Source organism: Anabrus simplex, chromosome 2, assembly GCF_040414725.1.
Source record: "Anabrus simplex isolate iqAnaSimp1 chromosome 2, ASM4041472v1, whole genome shotgun sequence".
NCBI classification, from domain to species: Eukaryota; Metazoa; Arthropoda; class Insecta; order Orthoptera; family Tettigoniidae; genus Anabrus; species Anabrus simplex.
In genome coordinates this window covers 37,954,401-37,971,754 of record NC_090266.1, presented here as the reverse complement: position 1 = coordinate 37,971,754, position 17,354 = coordinate 37,954,401, and the positions used below count along the sequence as shown (strand labels likewise).

The window sequence follows — 17,354 nt, the reverse complement described above, 5'->3', positions numbered from 1 at the left end:
TTGAGACTACTTTAGAACCGGCGGGATGGAAGTAACGCAGGCCTATGTGCTGGTCCTTGCCATATCAACGTTGCTATGGGTGAAAGAAAAAATATAACAGTCAGAAAATAACATCAGGAGTAATATTTCAAACTGTGTTCGACAGACAAGAGCAGTTACGCGGAAAGCTCCACAGAGTCGCAACCCAAACCTAGAGGCTGTTATTTTCCGCCAAGTAACTCGCTGACCTTCGAGTTAACGAGGAGCTGCACGTTATCAGTTTTATTTGTCACTAGTTATTTTGACCGCACAGTTGGATACTTTTGATTTTACTTCTGCTTTACATCATACACACATCTTCATTGCAGCGTTCAGTCTGAAAGCGTCTGCAAATTTACAAACCGCCGCCACAATCCTCTATTTGTAACTATTTTTGTGGCCTCGTTTAGTTTTACACCTATTATATTTTCATCGCTAGTAACTGAGTCTGACTAACGTCGTCTTTGTCTCCCTCTACTTCTCTTACCCTCCATAACTGAGTCCATTATTCTCCTATGTAATCTATCCTCCTTCATTCGCCCCACATGACCCCAGCGAAGCCGGTTTATTAGAAGTCCGGCTTCTTCAGTCGAGCTCATCCCTAAATTAGCCCTTATCTCCCAATTTCGAGTACCCTCCCGCCACCGTCCCAACCAGTTTGTACCAGCAATCATTCTCGCTACATTCATGTCTGTTACTTCTAACTTATGAATAAGATATCCTGAGTCCACTCAGCTTGCACTCCCGTAAAGCAAAGTTCTTGTGAAACCAGACCGGTGTAAAGATAGTTTCGTCCGGGAGCTGACTTCCTTCTTACTGAACACCTTTTGATCGTAACTACGAGCTCACTGCAATAGCTTTACTGCACCTTGATTCAATCTCACTTACTATACTAGCATCCTGGGAGAATAAACATCCTCAATACATGAAATGATCTACCTATTCCAGTTTTGTTCCCTATGATTTACCTACTGGCATCAATTTAGTCTTGGAAAGGCTAATTTTCACATCATACTCATTGCACCTATTTTCACGTTTCAGGATATTAGACTGCAGGCTTTCAGCACAATCTATCCTTAAGACAAATTCGTCAGCATAAGAAAAACTGCTTGCTACATGCCGCTTTAATGCGTGAACGTTCCTTCTGTGCAGAGGAATTATTGACGCCCCACGTCTTCTTTTACCTTCATCCACATCCCGTCCGATTCGTTGGCTGAACGATCAGAGTACTGGTCTTCGGTTCAGAGGGTCCCGGGTTCGATTCCCGGCCGGGCCGGGGATTTTAACCTTAATTGGTTAATTCCAATGGCACGGGGACTGGGTGTATGTGTTGTCTTCATCATCATATCATCCTCATGTCGCGCAGGTCGCCTACGGGCATCAAATAGAAAGATCTGAACCTGGCGAGCCGAACCCGTTCTGGGATATCCCGGCACTAAAAGCCATACGACATTTTTTATCCACATCCTGTTGCATACTTGTTTTTTTGTCCTCATTAACTTCTTTATAACCCGTGGCTGGGTATGTGGCGAAACTGTACTCGTGACTGCGGGATCAAATTCTTAAAACAGCCAGTGGACACTGCCATGTCAGCCAACGCCTGTCATTCGGCATCTCCTAAGACCATTGGCAGTTAGAATTACTTAACCGACCGTCATTTCACTATCGAAACAACCTTCCTGACACCGTAAGCATCCTAATATAGAATTAAATCCAGAGCTGATTAACACCAATTGTAAACTAAATTTTGTTCTCTAAAGTACCATTTACAAATTTGCATAATAATTTAATGGCATTGGTTTTATATCACATGAACGACTTTGAAGGTTTTCGGAAACTCCAAGGTGCCTGATTTTGTCCCGCAGTAGTTCTTTTAAGTGCCGGTAAATGTACAGGAGGCCGACGTATTTCGGCACCTTCAAATACCACCGGACTGAGCCGGGATCGAACCTGCGAAGTTAGGGTCAGAAGGCCAGCGCTCTACTGTCTGAGCCACTCAGCCCGGCTTCTTCTTCTTCTTCTCTTCGTCTTATTATTATTATTATTATTATTATTATTATTATTATTATTATTATTATTATTATTATTATTATTATTATATATCCGTCACATAGGATTTCCATCAAGAAGGGCATCTGGCCGTAAAACTGGGCCGAACCAACCCACAAACACATATTCCCGATCCCAGGAAATTGGAAAAAGGCTAAGGAGAAGTATCTTCTTCAGAATTGATATATCACATGGGATATATTGGGTCATACCATTCTTTCCGAAAAGTATGTTGCGTCAATTTTTATAAGCCTATGGTATCAGGTGCAACACAGTTACCGTCATTTCTGTCTTGCTTCAGTACTGTGCTCTAGTGTTTTCAAAAGTAGGAAATGAGAAATAGTAACTATTAAATCACGCGGTAGAAGAAAGTCATCCGGTAAGTAAATATACTGTTCATCGTAACATTGATATTTTGTTAACGTGCCGTAATCAAGCATACAGCCCGGATTATGGAAGTAGGAGTTCGGAATGCAAACGTATTGAACGGAGCAACAAGTGAACTCTATCCTGCACAACGGTTACGCTATGAAGTTTGCATAAACATTAGGGGTACGGCCATCAGAACCCATAGAATTTATGTTACTCACGCTACATTAAAGAAGAGTGGACTAGATACTTCCTACTAACGCAATTAGTTTGTATACTAACCTTAAAATACTGTGACTGATAAAGGCGTATATCTATATACAGGCCTTGAAGGTCCGTGAACAGTGGCCGCTAAAGGCGTATATCTATATACAGGCCTTGAAGGTCCGTGAACATTGGATGATAAAGGCGTATATATCAACTAGCGAATGTACCCGTGCTTCGCTACGGTATTCTACATTGTATTCGAATATCGAAATAAATAGTGTGCATGCAGTAAATAAGATTGTTTTAAAATTGCATGTCTCTTAGCGTTATCCGAGAAAGAGCATGGGGAGGTCCCCGTACGTTGTTTCCAATGTAAAGTGTTTGTTATGGATTTGTGATATAACGGCAGGCTCACTTGCCTACTGCCATTCACAATCGAGTTGGAAAGTTTATATTATAATTGCAGGCCCCATTGCCTACTGTGCGGACAGAATCGATTTGGGGAGTTTTCGTTAAAATGGCAGCCCCCCTTTCCTACTTCCAGACAGATTACAGTTTTTATTATAATGGCAGGCAATTACCCTACTATCACTCGAAATTGAGTTGTGCAGTTATCATTATAATGCCAGGCCCATTTTCCTACTTCCAGCCAGCTTACTGCCAGTCACACCAAGTTGGTGAGTTTCCATCAAAATAGCAGGCCACTATGCCTAATGCCAGTCACATTTTAGATGAGGACATTTCTTTATAATGGCGGGCACCCTTGCCTACTGCCAAACACAATCGAGTAGGGGAGTTTTAAACAAAACTGCATGCTCACTTGCCTTCTGCAAGTCAAATCGAGAAGTGAACTATTCATTACAATTGTAGACCTTCCTTACTAATGACAGTTACACAGAAGTTGGAGAAGGAACCTTTTCATACTGCCAGTCAAAGTCGGTGTGGGGAGTACTGATTACAATATCAGACGCACCCTTTCTCGATCGCTAAAAATCGACATCAGTGAATATATATAGATCGACATACGAAAGTATATGCGTGTTTACAATATTGAAGACCTTCATTTACAGATTAACTGCTACTAAACGTACGTCATATCGACAAAGGATTATACCATAAGACACGCCGGATTTAGTGGCCTAAATGGCTGGTCCTATGATATGTCATCTATTCTTGGGTCAGAATGAGTTAGAAACGTGGAACAGAGTACGTTCTTGTAAGATTATCTCACATTACATTACTTTTCGGATAATTATGTGACAGCTACATACATAGCATTTGGCTCATATATGGCTACTGGGTGGGCCAATTTTCGTGAAGAGTTTGATGATTTTGTATTTCATATAAGTAATCGAAGGTATGAATTATGCATGTGAAAATTCCAAATTAACTTAACATCCATTAATAGAGAAAAATCAAACGTAAAAGGGATACAGATACGGCAAAAAGTCATAAGACCAAGGTTGTAGATCATTCCAAATTGAACGGAGATTGTGCAATCTGTTATGTGATAGGAATTTCCGAAGGTCTGCACCATCATTAAAATTGCCTGCATATTTCGATATTCTTCGGGGATAAAAAGTGAAAAATTTAATGATCTTGGATGTTTTCCGTTCGTTACAGGCTAAAACGTATAATTTTGTCAAATTTCAATTATCTTCTTTTTCTTCTGGCAGATTATGCCGCAATCTGGATTTTGGGCGAGGCGGGTAAAAATTAGGACTTTCAGGAAACTAAACCAAAAATTATGCAGATGGTCATTATTACCCCAAAGCTGTACGAAAATTTCGCCAAAATAGTCAGTGTAGAGGCACACAGTCGTTACGATTTGATTTATATAGATAAGGAATCTGCTCCATGTAAAACACCTTTTTGGCTATGTCCGCTGGACTTAACCTGCAAAACTGACCATTCATGATATCTCCCTTATTAATCCTCCTGACGAAAAAATGCACATGAAAAAAAGGTTTAGAGGTGGAATTCCATCACATTTGGTCGATTTCCAGTCAGGTTGGTCTTGTTCTGTATATATTGTGGAAGAGTAAAATCACCATTTCGGTTCCCTATAAACCGCCATTCCATTCCGGAACATGAAAAGTTATTTACGTTTAAAACCTACCTTTGGACAGGTGGATGCTAAATATGAATTTTGGTTCGAATGTCTTCAGTAGTTTTCAAGTTGTAAGGAATACGCTTTACACGCACCCGCTCGTGAGTTAAGTCCGATGGGACTTGTACAAAAAAACGGTCCGTTAATGATATCTCCCTTATTAATCCTCGTATCGAAATGATGCACATGAGAAAAAAGGTTTAGAAATTAATTTCTACCAAGGCAGGTAGATTTAAATTAACGTTGGTTGTGTATATTTTGTGGAAGTGCAAAATCACTGTTTCGGTTTCGTATAAACCCCCAGTCAGTTCAGGGATTTAGAAAAAATATTTGCCCTAAAACCTATCAAGGACAGGTGTATTCTAAATATGAGTATTGGTGGAAATACATCCAGTAGTTTGTAGCACTCGCGTACATAGGGCGTAATTAAGGAAGAAAATAATACAGTTAAGAAAGTTGAAAGTAATAGAAAATGGATTATAACTGAGGACAGCCGGATAACGACAAATATGTAAATGCCAAGTTAATGTATTGGAAAATCAAATGCCCCTCAATAAATTATGCTAGTGTGAGTTATGGATATAATAAAGCGGTAACAGAGGAGAAATTTAGGTCCATTGATTCCTAGGTAAACAAATAATAAGATGACTAATGGTTTTATTACTTAATCTATTCGAAGGCGGTTATAACATCCAACGATATTCCGCCAATATCCCGCAGATAGGCCGATTGACGCCTCTCTTGCCTTCTACCCAAGGAACAACCACGAATTTAAAAGCATGATGCGGAAAGTGGCAATACTTTACTTCCCTGCTGGCATGCAGTCAGAGACGTTGCCATGGTAACCTGTAGGTTCGTTGTCGGTCTGTCGGTCACTCAATGCAGAGCATGGTACCAGCAGAAAATTGTAAATTTCTCCGTCATGTAAAGAGTAAGGTAAATTATGAACATAACGAAAGTTGTTTATAATGAAGAGACGTTTCACGTACGGTAAACGAAGTTTACAGAAAATCAATAGTATAAGAGAAAATGGAGGAAAACCATTCTGGTGTTCCTATAAACCCCCGTGTATTCAAAGATTTTAAAATGATATGCATACTGAAACCTTCCCCGGGATGAGTATACTCTAAATATGAAGTTTAGTTGAGATCTATCGAGCCGTTTCGACGTGATGGTGGAAAAACCATTCTGGTTTTCCTATAAACCCCCGTCTATTCAAAGATTTTAAAATGATATGCATATCGAAACCTTCCCCGGGATGAGTATACTCTAAATATGAAATTTGGTTGAGATATATCCAGCCGTTTCGACGTGATGGTGGAAAAACCATTCTGGTTTTCCTATAAACCCCCCCGTGTATTCAAAGATTTTAAAATGATATGCATATCGAAACCTTCCCCGGGAGGAATATACTCTAAATATGAAGTTTGGTTGAGATCTATCCAGCCGTTTCGACGTGATGGTGGAAAAACCATTCTGGTTTTCCTATAAACCCCCGTGTATTCAAAGATTTTAAAATGATATGCATATCGAAACCTTCCCCGGGAGGAGTATACTCTAAATATGAAGTTTAGTTGAGATCTATCGAGCCGTTTCGACGTGATGGTGGAAAAACCATTCTGGTTTTCCTATAAATCCCCATCTATTCAAATATTTTAATATGATATGCATATCGAAACCTTCCCCGGGATGAGTATACTCTAAATATGAAATTTGGTTGAGATCTATCCAGCCGTTTCGACGTGATGGTGGAAAAACCATTCTGGTTTTCCTATAAACCCCCCGTGTATTCAAAGATTTTAAAATGATATGCATATCGAAACCTTCCCCGGGAGGAATATACTCTAAATATGAAGTTTGGTTGAGATCTATCCAGCCGTTTCGACGTGATGGTGGAAAAACCATTCTGGTTTTCCTATAAACCCCCGTGTATTCAAAGATTTTAAAATGATATGCATATCGAAACCTTCCTCGGGATGAGTATACTCTAAATATGAAATTTGGTTGAGATCTATCCAGCCGTTTCGACGTGATGGTGGAAAAACCATTCTGGTTTTCCTATAAACCCCCCGTGTATTCAAAGATTTTAAAATGATATGCATATCGAAACCTTCCCTGGGAGGAGTATACTCTAAATATGATGTTTGGTTGAGATCTATCCAGCCGTTTCGACGTGATGGTGGAAAAACCATTCTGGTTTTCCTATAAACCCCCGTGTATTCAAAGATTTTAAAATGATATGCATATCGAAACTTTCCCCGGGAGGAGTATACTCTAAATATGAAGTTTGGTTGAGATCTATCCAGCCGTTTCGACGTGATGGTGGAAAAACCATTCTGGTTTTCCTATAAACCCCCCGTGTATTCAAAGATTTAAAAATGATATGCATATCGAAACCTTCCCCGGGATGAGTATACTCTAAATATGAAGTTTGGTTTAGATCTATCCAGCCGTTTCGACGTGATGGTGGAACAGACAAACAGACAGACAAACAAACAGACACGAACAATTTTATTTATATAGATAGATACAGGCCTTGAAGGTCCATGAACAGTGGATTTTAAAGGCGTATATATCCATATAGGCCTTGCATGTCCGTGAACAGTGGCAGCTAAAGGCGTATATCTTCATACAGGCCTGGGATGTCCGTGAACAGTGGCTGCTAAAGGCGTATATCTCCAAACAGGCCTTGAAGGTACATGAAAATTGGCTGCTTAAGGCGTATATCTCCGTACAGGCCTTGAAAGTCCGTAAACAATGGTTAATAAAGGAGAATATACCATACAGACCATGCACGTCCGTGAACAAAGGATGAAAAAGGCGCATATCTCTGTACAAGCCATGCATGTCCGTGAATAGTGGCTCCTAAATCTCCGTACGGGCCTTGGATGTCCCGCGTGAGTGGCTGCTAAAGGCCTATATCTCTGTACAGGCCATACATGTCCGTGAACGGTGGCTGCTAAAGGCGTAAATCTCCGTACGGGCCTTGGATGTCCCACGTGCAGTGGCTGCTAAAAGCCTATATCACTGTACAGGCCATGCAGGCCCGAAGAGCATTGGCTGCTAAAGGCGTACATCTCCATACAGGCCTTAGATGTCCGTGAACAGTGGCAGCCAAATGCGTATATCTCCGAACAGGCCTTGAAGGTCCGTGAACAGTGGCTGATGAAGCGTATATCTCCATACAGACCTTAGATGTCCGTGAACAGTGGCCGCTGAAGGCGTATATCTCGGTAAAGGCCATATAGGTTCGTGAACAGTGGCTGCTAATGGCGTATCTCTCCGTACAGGCCATGGAGTTCCTTGAACAGTGGCAGCTAATGCAAATATTCCCGTATAGGCATTTGAAGTCCCATGTGCAGTGGCTGCTAAAGGCGTATATCTCCACACAGGACATGGACTTCCGTGACAGTGGCTGCTAAAAGCGCATATATCAATACAGGCCATGGAGGTCTGTGAACAGTGGCTGCTAAAGCGTATATCTCGGTACAGGCCTTTAAGGTCCGTGAACAGTGTCTGCTAAAGCCGTATATCGCTGTACATGCTATGGATTTGCGTGAAAAGTGGCTGCTAAAGGCGTATATATCCGTACAGGACATGGAGGTCCATGAACAGTGGCTGCTAAAGGCTTATATCTCCGTACAGGCCATGGAGGTCCATGAACAGTGGCTGCTAAAGGCGTATATCTCCGTACAGGCCATGGAAATCCGTGAACCATGGCGCATAAGGCGTATATCTCGGTACAAGCCTTAAAGGTCCGGGAACAGGGGATGCTAAAGGCGTATATCTCAATAAAAGCGTTGAAGGTCCGTGAACAGTGGCTGCTAAAGGCGCATACCTCGGTGCAGGCCACATAGGTCCGTGAACCGTGTCTTTTAAAAGCGTATATCTCTGTACACGTTTTTAAGGTCCATGAACGGTGGCTGCTAAAGTCGTATATCTCTGTACAGGCCTTGGATATCCCGCGTGCAGTGTCAGCTAAGGGCGTATATCTCCGTACAGGCCTTGAATGTCCCACGTGCAGTGGCTGCTAATCGCGTATGTCTCCGCAAAAGCCTTGGAGGTCGTACATACTCTCTACATTTCGACATTATAATGATGTTGGTCAGTCGTTTGCTTTTATCACAGCCCTGAATCTGTTGGGGTGACTTTTCACCAGGTGTTGAACCTTTTCCATGTAAATGGCATCCATTCCTCCCGAAGAACCGTGGTTAGAGAACGTGTTGTTGCTGGACGGTGCGATCTGGAACGAAGTCACCGTTGTAACTCGTTGCACAGTTGTTTTGTTGTGGGATGGTGGGTTTGAAACCCATTGTCGCAACTTGAAGGTGGTTTTAAGTGGTTACCGATTTTCTCACCAGTGTAATGCTGGTTCTGTTCCTTAATTAAGGCCATGGCCGCTTCCTTTCCAGTCCTAGCCCTCTCCTATCCCATTGTTTCCACAATACTTATCTGATCCGGTGTGACGTAAACAAATTGTAAATAAAAAATATATATCGCTGTTCCGTAGTTGCAGTTATCAACACAATCTTTCCTGCCTCCTTTTCTACTAGTACGATGCGTTATGTTAACTTGTGTACCGGGGTATTCGGATACTTCTGATGTACATTTAGCACTTTCTGTATGTGTTCGTGCATGAGATCAAACGTCCCCCAATTATCCTTCTCTTTGTTTCAGTAAGTATTTATTTGTGTTCTAATCTACACATTTTCATTCTTCTGTAACGCGATATTCCATAGGCTGCAATTATTATTATTATTATTATTATTATTATTATTATTATTATTATTATTATTATTATTATTATTATTATTATTATTATTATTTTCTTTCTTCTCTTCGTCTTTCGTTTCACTGTCTTTGGGGTTCGTGGAATCAATCATCTTTCTGTTATGTTGTTCTTGCCGTAGTCCCCAGTATTTCTTTATTCTCTCTGATCTTCGTTTCCTCTCGTTTGGCTTTTAACGTAGATTTGTCTTGGAACCTTATATTTTTGTCTTTAGGTATTAGTTTAGCTGTTCGATCGAATAGTGAAATTTCTCTCATTTTTAACTCTACTAGGTCTTTTTCAATTACTTTATACCAGTTGGGTTTTGTTTTGCTGTTACGGAAGAAGTCAAAGATTTGTTTGGTTAAACTATTAGATTTCATTCTGAGAGAATGACCGTAAAAATGTATCTTTCTTTTTCACATAGTATCTGAGAGCTTTTCAATTTTCTTGTAGAGTGTTTCATTCTTGATGTACATTATCTTATTATCCTGCAATTTTGGTCCTGTGATTTTTCTTTCTTAAAATTTTCCTTTCCTTCAGCTCAAGTTTCTCCAACTGGTCTTCGAAATTAATGTTTAGATTTTCTGCTGCGTGTAGTGCTTCTGGATTAATCACTGTTTTATAATGTTTGAGTCGCTTAAGTGCGGCCAGTATCCAGTATTCGGGAGATAGTAGGTCCGAACCCCACTGTCGGCAGCCCTGAAGATGGTTTTCCGTGGTTTCCCATTTTCACACCAGGCAAATGCTGGGGCTGTACCTTAATTAAGGCCACGGCCGCTTCCTTCCCACTCCCAGCCCTCCCCTGTCCTATCGTCGCCATAAGACCTATCTGTGTCGGTGCGACGTAAAGCAAACTAGCAAAATAATGTTTGATTCTTGGACCCCCACGAAAGGGATCTCATGTCGTATTATTATTATTATTATTATTATTATTATTATTATTATTATTATTATTATTATTATTATTATTATTATTATTATTATTATTATGCTTTACGTTGTAACGACACAGATAGTTTTTTATGGCGGCAATGAGATATGCAACGACTAGAACTGGGAATAAAGCGGCCGTGGCTCTGATTAAGGTACAGCCCCAGCATTTGCTTGGTGTGAAAATAGGTAAACCATCTTCAGGGATGTCGACAGTGGGATTCGAACTCATATTCTCCCGAATGCAAGCTGACGGCTGCGTATTGTTTTTTTATTATTAGTAGTAGTATTAGAATTATTATTATTTTCTAAAAGCCCGTTTTTCATGAACTGTTATACCACAAGTTTAGTTGTAATGCAGTGAAAGTATGCCCCATAAAAATAGTAGATAATCTGCATTGCACTTATAACTCCTAGGCTGACGTTCCCGATCACTAGATGAGAATAAACAAGATACTTGGGAGGTTACAAACCGGCTTCATGGCTAAATGGTTAGGGTGTTGGCCTTTGGTCACAGGGGCTTCCTGTTCGATTCTCGGCAGGGTGGGGAAATGTAACCATCATTGGTTAATTCCGCTGGCACGGGGTCTGCGTTTACGTGTCGTATTCATCATCATTTCATCCTCATCAGGACGCGCAAGTCGCCTACGGGCATCAAAACAAGAGATCTACACTTGGCGAGCCGACCATGTCCCCCGACACTCCCGACACTAAAAGCCATACGCCGTTTTATTTCATTGGGAGGTTACAAATTATAATATCTGTTATTTCACGGAAGTAGCAGGAAACAAAGAATCCGTATTCTTCGGGCAATGATCAGACACCGTATTTCACGTTTTGTACGACAAATCTCAATAATCGATTTCTTTAATATTAGGATTTCTCATATTCATTCCCGGCTCATCCAAAGATTTACAGTCTTGTCTAAGTTGTGAGACGGACAACAGACAATGGTAAACGTGGTGAAAAGTCACGTTGTAATTTTCACCAAGAGGACATGTGCTTTCAGTTGTTGATCCCATCAATGCGCCTCGCGGCGATCGCTGTAAGTGCTTAGCTGTTAACATTAGAAAAGGTATTCTTTGGAGATTTGTCATAAACAAGTTTGTAAAGAAAGGTTGCAGACCTCTTCATGTGGTTATCAGATTATTTTGGGTAGTAGTAAGGTTGTAAAGGAGAGGGCATATGAGTCTGTGGTAATACTCCAATTAGAGTATGGTTCCAGAGAATGGACCCACAGCAGGACTACCTAATACGAGAACTGGTAGAGATCCGATGTGAGGCAGCACGATTTGTTCGCGGTGATTGCCGACAAAAGAATAGCTGGGCTGGGAAGACTTGGGAGTAAGGAGGCGAGCTGCTCCACTAAGCGGAATGTTCCTAGCTGTCTTTGGAGAGATGACGTGGAGTGGCATTGCTAGATGAATACTTTTGAGTGGAGATCTAAAAGATTAAAGCAGCGATCATAATAAGAAGGTAAAGTTGGAATTCAAAACGGTAAATTGGGGCAAATATTCATTTATAGGATGGGGAATTAGGGACTGGAATAAATTATGCAGGGAAATGTTCGATAAATTTCCAAGATCTTTGAAATCAGTTAAGAAAGGACTAGGTAAACGAATGATAGAGAATCTGCCACCTGGGCTAAAGCCCTAAAGGCAGATGCAGTCATTTCTTCGCGCATTTTTAAATGGAACGTTGAGTATCGAAGGCCAAGGTTGCAATGAAACTTGATGGGATGATCCACAGGATGCTAAAACGAGCTGGCTGCTAATAACGTATCATGCATGTTTATAGGGAGTTATTCGGTTAAGGTGTCCACCTCAAATATCTTCTAATCCACTAAAAATAGACACATTCTTTAATTGTATGAAGAGGCTCATGAAACGCTGTCCAATTCGTCTCCATCACGTACGTAATTACCGATAAACCTGTAGCAACTCTGCTAAACATCGAGCGACAACTTCAGTGATGTGCTTATTTGAGTACTTTTGGAGATATGTGTGTAGGCATCAGCCAGGAAGTGATGGAACGAGAAACAAAAGTATGAGGTGTAATAAAACATTCTTTCCGTTGACGTTGAATCGGAAAAAGACGAGATAGCACAGAGAAACCAAATGCATTATTGTCCTTTTCATTAGTACACACTACATGAAATAAAATCAAGAACCTAAAAATCCAGTGAATGGCATGGTCATAGGAAGAAAGCACAGTTCTAGCCGTTCAGGCAAGCAACTCAATGTTGAGAACATCCCAGTGATATGAACTACGGATTTTAGTAAATAAAATATAATGGAGTATGATAATATATTTTTTATTTATTCCTAAAAATTGCAATCCTTTCCATAATCATCGTTATCCGGTCGATTATATTAGCAGTTTGCATTTTTTTCTGCCACTACGAGCGCTAAAGTGAGTCAATGCAGAGTTCCGTTTAAGCTGTACATTCGGTGCGGACATTTTTCGAAAAATCAAAAACCGCCTGAGGGTATTGAACACATTTCAGAAAAAATCGTGTAAATAAGTTAATTTGGCTACGATTTGAACAAAAAGGGAACGAGTAAGGCTGTTTATCCGTAACTGCATTTAGACCAGAAGAGATTTTCGAAAGTTATTTCTTAGTTTGATATAGCAATCCAAGACTCACAATTTACCCCTTCAACGTGCGGCACAATTCAGGAAATTGACTACTTTAACGTTTTTCGTTGTCTGGGGACCGCTAGCTTGTCTGCTAAGAAGAGTTTTCAACATGAAGAGCAACGTTAATGTTAAAGTCAACAGCCAACGGATCCCGTGGGATCTCAGAAGTTAAGCAACATTGGGCATGGTCAAGAGTTAGATTGGTCGCCACGGGGTGTTGGTAAGGGGATGGAGAAGCGGAAAGGAACTGGCCACCCTGCCGTACGTAAACTCCGGCTCAGGCACACCTCTGCGGTAGTTCGGACTTGCCTTCGGGCAGAATACACCCTTACCTTACTTTAAAGTCAACATGTAAGATCGATATACTTACAACAGGCAGTGGTCGAGCTGCGAATACACCGCTGTTCAGATAATATGGTTCACGTATTTTTATTTTTAGGGGCATTGTTTCATTCTCCCCCTTTTCAACCACTCCCATCGCGGAGGGAAACGTACAGCCAGTAAGCCCTCTACATCAGTGCAAGTGACGACTCGCTTTCTCTCCAATGTCTGTACACATGAAACCCTTTGAATCTCCAAAAGTACCGTCACATTTCCAAAATAAACACATCACTGAACTTATCACTCGATTCTGACTTGTTCTATTGGTAGAAATTAGTAGACTATATTCCCATTTGAAAAACGAAGTCCCTACCGGTTTCCCGGTTGTTACGTACGTGAAGGAGACGATTTGGACAGTGCTTTATGAGCCCCTTAATGCAATGTAAGAATTTGAAATTAGGATGTCTATAATTTTAAATGATCAGAAGGCATTTGAGGTGGAAAACTTAGCTGAATAACCCTGTATATACTGTAGATCAACAAGGTTTTTCTGCATCTGGGAGATAGTGGGTTCGAACCCCACTGTCGGCAAACCTAAAGGTGGATTTCCGTGGTTCTCCATTTTCATACTATGCAAATTCTGGGACTGTACCTTAATTAAAGCCATGGCCGCTTCTTTCCAATCCTTCCCTTTCCTCTCCCATCGTCGCTATAAGACCTATCAGTGCCGGTCTGACGTAAAACAAATTGTAAAAAAATTAACAAGGTTTCACGCTATATAATATTTAAGCTTCCGTTATAAACGACAAATAAATGGTAAAACCTTAATATCTCTATATATAAAATAACATGTACTGACTGACTGACTGACTGACTCATCATTGACGAGCCAAAACTACTGGACAGAAAGAAATAACATTTTGGGGATACATTTATAGTACAGTGTGGGTGCTCACAAAGGGAGGATTTTTGGATATTCCATCGCCAAGGGGGTGAAAAGTGCGTGAAATTTTTAAACGAGTATATCTATATCTCAAATGCTTGACAGTTTAGAAACATAAAAATTGGTATTTGGAATCTATTTAAAACGTAAATTGTTTCTGAAAATCCTCTTGGGAGGTGTAGAAAAAATGCGAAAAAGGAGTTAAATTCTTTTATGAGAATATTTATTTATGAAAAACTGAAAATATTACAGACATTTAAATTGGAATTTGGAATCTCTATTAAAAATACATATCTTTTGTTTTCGGAAAATCCACTTAAAGGGGAGAAACGAAGTGAAGAATGGGGTGAATTTTTATATGAGTGAATCTACAGTATATCTCAAAAACGGAAGATGTTACAGATGTAAAAATTGGTATTTGGAATCTCCTTTAGAAATAGAAACATGTTTTTCTTTGTTTTTGGAAAATACACTCAAGGGACTTAAGGGGGAATATATGAAATAGATCTAATTATATTTATGAGGATACTTATATCTCAAAAACTGAAGATATTACAGACGTGGAAATTGGTGTGTGCGATTTCCTTTAAAATAAAGAAACACGTATTTTTTTTTCTTTACGGAAAATCGACTTGTGTGGGGGAGGGGGATGAAGGTAGTTTAATTAACTTTATCACAGTACTTTAAAACTGGAGATGATACAGGCATAAAATTGGTGTTTGGAATCTCCTTTAAAAATACAGAAACACGCTTTTTTGTTCTATGAAAATCCACTGAAATGGGGAAAGTCCGTTGAAAAGATATGAAGGAGCTGAATAATTTTTATGAGGATACATATATCTCTAAATCTGTAGATGTTACAGACGTAAAAGCTAGTATATATATGGCAATAGGCACCCGCTTACGAAGGGTTTCGAAAAATTCCGCCCCTAAGGGGATGAACTGGGTAAAACCCTAAAATCAAAAATATTCATTCCTCCGAAATCGTTGACCGAAAAGATTTTAAATTGCACTCGGTGATTGTTTCTTTACGTACTAGATGTTAAATAAAGCGAGTTGATAAAAACGTTCAGCCCTTAAGTGTAAAATAGGTGTTAATACCCAAAAACATATACACTCCTCTCTCTTTTGAAACTTGACATACGAGGTTGAAATGTAATTGATGGTTCCTCCTGTATGTCTTAGATTTTGAGAAATAAGTAGTCCTAAACAATACACCCTTGAGTGGGGGTTGACCACGGGGGTGAGGTCTTGACGACATAAGTATTCATTTCTCTCCAACCATTTGGCATTAAAGTTTGAAATTTCACATGACGGTTGCTCCTGTAAGTAATGGATTTTAAACAAAAAGTGGTCTTAAAAGAAAACAACCCTAAGGGGTTTTGACCTTGAGAGTGTGACCTAAAAACACAAATATTCGTATCTCTGAAATCGACTGACATATGAGGTTGAAATTTCACAGGATGTTTGCTTCTATATGTAATTAATTTTAAATGTCTTAAAGAAATTCACCCCTAAGGGGTCTTGACTGGGGGTGATGTACGATGACAAACGTTTTTATTTCTCTGAAACCGTTTGACGTACGAGGTTAAAATTCCATATGGTGGATGCTCCTGTATATATTTTAGATTTTAAATAAGGAAAGGTCTTAAAGCAATACACTTCTAACAGGTTTTTTGGTGAGGTGGGTGGGGGGCTGACGACTTATAACAAAATTATTCTTTCCTCTAAACCGTTTCACGTATGAATTTGAAATTTTACAAGAACTTTGGATGTTGTAGGTGTCAAATAGGATATAATTCAAAACATTACATGTATAAGGACTGGGTTTGTGTAGACTTTTTTAAGTTTAAAACTAAGTCCCTACAGCGGCCAGGGTACTCGACCGAATTTCCGACTCCTTTTCTTTATTGCCAAAAAACGTGATTTGTAAAACTCAGGGATTTAACTGAAATAATCTTGAACTTGACACTGAATTCTTTAAGGTCCTTCGTAGCATACCTACCTTTCTTACATATTAGCTAATCGGTATGAGATCTTTCTCTTGGGTCGTTTATGGGTTCTTCGTCACTTGCTTAGGTAAGAGGCGGGTTTTAGTAATGTCAAATATCTACTGAACGAGAGGAATCGAGTCAAAGAAAAGTTGTACATATTTAAATAATTTAAATGTGGTCGAAGAGGCACCTGACATTATTGTCATCACAAAACAATGAACTCATTCTTCTCCATGAAAACTAACAATAATAACAGTGATGAGACATACTGGATTCGGATACCTTAACTCAACTTCCTGAGAGGCATCCTTACTAGAAACCATTGTCGTAGGTTAAGAGTAAAGTAAAGAAAGTCTGGAGATCCCAAAGATCGGCTTCCATGTGTGACTGCATGTATTATCATAGTTATTCGTGATGATCCAGCCCCCGGAGCACGAGCTCTGTAATAAAGGCAGTCCACTCGGTATGTACGGCATGGACCCTTTTACTTGGTATTTACTTTACATCGCATCGACACAAACATGTCTTATGGGGACGATGGGATAGGAAAGGTCTAGGAACGGGAAGGAAACGTCCGTAGCAATAATCCCCAGCATTTGCTTGATTTCAAAGTGGGAAGCCACGGAAAAGCATCTTAAGGGCTGCCGCTCAAGCTCACAGATGAGCGCCTATAACCGCACGGCCAGATTGCCCGGTAAGGGGGTTTTGACTGGGGAATGAGGAATGATACATAAATATGTACTTCTATGCAACCATTTAAATTACGAAGTTGAAATTGCAAATCGTAAAGTAGGTGATAAATAACAGAATGTTGGAAAGAAATTTAACCCCTCAGAGAGTTAAATGGGGATTAAGATCCGAATACAGATATGCTCATTCCTTCCTCACAAAACCGTTTAACGTATGAAAGTAGGGTATATTGCACAGTTCGGCCGCCGCAACCTCCACCCGCCCCTGGACTAGGCGTGATCCGGTGGGTGACGTCACAGGGCGGTGCGGGCT

General features: G+C 40.1%; 1 protein-coding gene across 1 annotated transcript in view; it reads left to right on the top strand.

The window, feature by feature from the left end:
- The window catches only part of LOC136864943 (transmembrane protein 229B), a 134,929-nt gene that overhangs the window by 626 nt on the left and 116,949 nt on the right, over positions 1-17,354 (top strand). The gene's annotated exons all lie outside the window — the stretch shown is intronic.